The sequence below is a fragment of the Amblyomma americanum genome, chromosome 9 (genome assembly GCF_052857255.1).
Source record: "Amblyomma americanum isolate KBUSLIRL-KWMA chromosome 9, ASM5285725v1, whole genome shotgun sequence".
NCBI lineage: Eukaryota > Metazoa > Arthropoda > Arachnida > Ixodida > Ixodidae > Amblyomma > Amblyomma americanum.
Window position 1 is genome coordinate 105,165,048 of NC_135505.1, and position 4,780 is coordinate 105,169,827.

Consider the following 4,780-nt stretch of genomic DNA (forward strand, 5'->3'; position numbering starts at 1 on the left):
ATTTTACGTTAAATACTTATAAGGCTACAGATTCTATTTAAATGCTCTTCTCCGACAACAACATCCCAACACTGCAAACCAGAAGGAACACTGCGCGAAGAAAATCTTTGAAATTTACCAAAAGCCCCCTCACCCCTAAACTCAAACAGTTATGTGAAGCCATTTCTGTCGCGTCCATCCAGGCTCCGCAATGCCCTCAATCTGTTCCCATATGCCATGCGCGCGCATTTTTCTTTAAGTATTCATTCTTTCCACGCGCCATAATAGTGACCTGCTTCCAGCTTTGTTTTCTACGAGAAATTTTTAGTATGCCTTGAACATTGTATTACAAGCGGCAGCGCGAAGCAACAGGGACGAAAGAGAGACACGAGAACACAGGAGAAGTGCTGAACTACCAACTGAATTTTTATTGAAAACAAACCACATTATATATAATCGATTGGATCACGTGTCCAGTGACATGAGCAACAATGAATGTGCAACCACTGCCGACGCAACACTCAACTTTATCATTGGAGGCCAGACACCGGCAACCATCTCAAGGGCGTGCCACCAAACGTAGAAGGGAGGACCGAAGTGTATTAGAGCAGAACGCGTCTTTACGTCGTAGCAAAAGCGGAGTCAATAGGCCGTAGCAAAAGTAGTCAAAACGTCGACCAAGTCATAGCAAAAGCAGAGTCAAAGGAAAACCCTAAATGAAAGCAAAATAAAATACAGGCAACAACAATAACCAGTGTCCAGAGGTAAAAAGAATTTTAAAGTACCATCAAAATCTGGAGGTCATGGGAAATCAAAAGTATGTTACAGTTTGATGCCTCCATCAAGAAAGGCAATTTCCTTACTGGATAAGGAGATTGACGACGTATTGACGCACCATTCACAGCCTCTAGATATAAGCCATGCTTCAATCAATTCCCTCCGACGTTTTTCTTTAACATGTCCTCTTATCTTTGACTCATTTAACAACGGTTCGCACTGGAAAGCGCATTTCGGCCCACAATTAAAATCTGTCACATTTTTTTGCATTTCTTGCAATGGCCCGCAATCCTGATACTAACTTACCGTTTCACTGCTACATTTTTCTAATCTTTTTGTGCTGTTTCGCTCATTTTTTCGTGTAAATATGATCTGGTGATGTACAACTTTTTAATAAATTTGTCTTATTGAATGTATTATTTTTGGCACATGGTAAATCATTGTGCTATGTCATTTTTAATGTCTGCTTCTCTGTAACCAAAGGCACATTTCATGTTTCCCAAAGCGTTGATAATACGTTGCAATCTGCATCTTTCCACCTGCTTGGTCCTCCTAGACTACAGTATTTTCAAAATAAATAAACAAGACTGCGTTCCCAAACACAAGCAGCAAGGCATATGTTATGATACGTCTACAAGATTCCTGCGCCGCGTGCCCCGCATTGTATATCGGCAAGGCAAATAGTATGGACAAAGGATTCCAAGAACACAAACAAGACGCAAATGGGAAAATGATGAAAAATGGATCCCAACTGGAGTGTCCATTCCCTAGCACTGCGCACGTTTGACTAAAAAATCACCTTAGAACGGGCAAGCGTGCTGGGCGTGGAGCTGAATAGGTTTAACAGGCTTCATCTCGAATCGCTGAGCATCCATAACACGAAAAAGAAACGTGACTTCTCGCTGACTTCTGCCTACGCGAACAGTCCCCCCTCACATGACCACGGAGGTGCGAGATCTGCTGATTGTTGCGTGATTGTCATTCAGACGTCCCAGGGAAAGGACCGAGTTGGTACCCAGCAGTTCCAATCTTCTTTTCAACTATGGGCTGGGGCCAAAGTCTCAACCTCAACCCAAGAGAAATCCGTCGAAGATTTTTGCGTTCAAACTGGTGTTTTCGCATTTTTATGATTGCGTTAGTCGATTACCTTTGAAAATTTCAGCAATTTGAGCATTCACTGCTGTCTTATCGGGACACTAGCATTCACTGCTGTCTGAGCCGACAATAAACACAAATTCTTTTATCTTCTTCCAGACAAACAAACGAGAGGCTTCAAGAATATTACGGCCCCTAATTCTCATCTGCACGTCATAGCTTCTCATCTATTTTCAGAATATCATGCGATGGGTCGACCTGTTCCGGCACCGAACGTGACGATATCAACATAAAATGGAATACTTATTTAAAAAGAAAGCATCTGCAAGGAACAATGACTTCAAAATATCGAAAACTTGCGAATTAAAATACTGTGGTCTCACGTACGTTTAAGGAACACAGTTTGTTCTTTTTCAGAGCATTCTGGTGAACCTTTTGTTAGTGTATATTAGTATTTCTTGTCTAATTAAATGCCACTTTTCTGATGCATCCACGCAATGTGTTTCCCAGTCGTACAAACCCACACTTACTTTCCACTCTTAATCCTGAATTCGATAGGAGTACCGTTTACGTGAGCCTGACAATTCCTCCGGTGGCCGCATATCATATATAGAGGCACGGAATGCATCATAGCTGGAGCCTTTATTTACGTCTTGCAAGGACCTCATCAGTCTTGACGCATGGCATAGGTCTTCACGAAAACCTCATTACGCAAGAGTACTGCACCCATTTGCGCTAAATATCAGGTGGGAGATATGATGTTTACCTCAAGATGTCCGATATAAGACTCTCTCCAAAGAATATGCGCAATACGACGTCATACAAGAGTTCTTAATGAAACATTGGTATAAAATACCCAGAAAATGCGTCATTTGTGGAAATCAATTGGGAGTAGTTTATTGAGCATGACCACGATCTCCATGTGTCAGGTTTCGCACACACTCGTTGGAACTCAGCTATAGAAGCCATGGCCGTAGCCACCTCATGAGCCGCGTCTGTGGCCATAACCTCCGCAGCCACTGCATCCTCGATACAACACATAGCCTTCACAGCAACAGCTGCAGTTTGTCCTTGCGTAAGAGTTCGTTCGTAGGTAGGACATCCTAGCCGTAAAACCCGGGCCCGTAGCCGTAGCCTCCGTATCCGCCGTAGCCATGCCCGTACCCTCCATAGCCACCATAACCTCCGTAGCCGCCGTAGCCTCCGTAGCCTCCATAGCCTCCATAGCCTCCGTGTCCACCGTAGCCGTAGTGGGCTCTCTGGTTATCATAATGGTGAGTGATGGCGTGGCTATAGCCTCCGTGCCCGTAGCCGCCGTGGTAACCTCCACTGACAGTTGCCAGGAAGATCAGGACGACGAGGGTGCAGAGCTGCATGGTGAAAACGGCATTCAGCGCAACGCTCAGACTCTCAAAAATAAACTAACGTGTTATAATATTTCACACACATTCCAAAGTAATCCGAAACCCAACTTGCACCTTCGATCACAAGCCCTTATCTTTTCTGTTCAGTTTTCAAGAATTCATGCACTCTAAGTCCTGAAGACCCAGCTCCAAGTTACTTGATATACTTCTCTGTTTTAGCAGGAAAGTGATATCAGCGCATAGTCTTGCAGATTGACCTAAGGGTACTAAAGTATTTGCTAGTGCTACAAAATGCAAATGACTTTGAATAAAAAATACCCTCCGTACTGCTCTTGAAGTTGAAGTTCATTTCTCGCTCTTAGTGGTACAGATATCACTGGGAGAGAAAGGACGCAGGGAAAGCAACTGCTTGAGTGCAGCTTGACAGGCACCCTACGCCCACATTTCCGAGGCAACTTATTGCCTCAGTTGTTCACAAGACAGCTACAGGTGAGGCAGTCGAAATAAAAACTAAAGTATCAACATGAATTAAATATTTACAGTAGCATTTCAACTCTCCTGAGCATTTCTGTGCATGAGTGTTCCTTGATATTTCCTCGTGCAGTATCTCAGTCTACCCGAATTACTATTGTGATAATGTTTTCTCAAGCTGTGTGAGTAAGTCCGTGTCTGTAACCTCTTTTCTGCTAGCGTTACATCGATTCAGTATTTAACCACCTCTCCTTTCGCGTCGTGCGCAGCTATTTAGCTTTTAAAGACAGCAACAATAACGTTCAGGACCACCGTTCGTCTCTAGACTCATTCTTTTTCTCCATATCCTCACTAGCAACTATTTGCCCCCTCACCACACTGTTATTACTTAAGATGGACTGCGGAGAAAGGTTTTGCTGATTCAGTGGCGAATGTCCTGAAAAGTCTTCAAGGCCACGACTTCGGTGCTATGCATTCGCTGTCATTAGTAAATAATGGAAAGCCCAAGCAACTGCGCCTCTAAACGGCCGCAGAATGACAGTGTCATATGCCATATATGGCTGCTGCAGCTGAAACAAAGGAATCAACAGATGCTACCCAATTAAAATATTTATCGGTTTACCAGTTATAAGGTACGAGTGCAATACGTAGTGGTATCGTTGAAAAGGCAGGTTATTGTTTGCAGCATCGCCGACGTTGTCACCGCTCAAGCAGTCATGTTATCAAGTAAGTGCTCTAAGTTGCATTTCGGTAGCATTTTACATCGAAGGTTTGCTCTAAGCGCGGTGGGCACAGCGTATGATGTCAATGTCCATATCCCCGTCCACATCCGTAGCAGGAGATACTCACAAGGGCCTTCATGGTGAACGGTTGCAGAGCTGCTGAGCTAGTGCGCACTGCCTTCTCCGAGCCTGCCACATCTCTTATATACTGGTTCTCCTGACAGGTCACGTAGGGCATGTTCAGCTATCCTAAGAATCGTATACCACCGATTTTCTGATACAACAAAGAAAAAATGGCTTAGAAAAGCGGCACGCTTCGCTTAACGCGCGCTTACCTTTGTTCGAGAACTAAAAGAATAAAGCAACAATGCT

At 43.9% G+C, this 4,780-nt stretch overlaps 1 long non-coding RNA gene across 1 annotated transcript; it reads right to left on the reverse strand.

Moving 5' to 3' along the window:
* Nucleotides 1-2,744: 2,744 nt before the first annotated feature.
* Nucleotides 2,745-4,563, reverse strand: LOC144105282 (uncharacterized). The gene is made up of 2 exons (XR_013308746.1): nt 4,536-4,563; nt 2,745-3,221 (listed from the first exon to the last, which is right to left on the reverse strand). It is a non-coding gene; the product is annotated as an uncharacterized LOC144105282 (long non-coding RNA).
* Nucleotides 4,564-4,780: the final 217 nt, after the last annotated feature.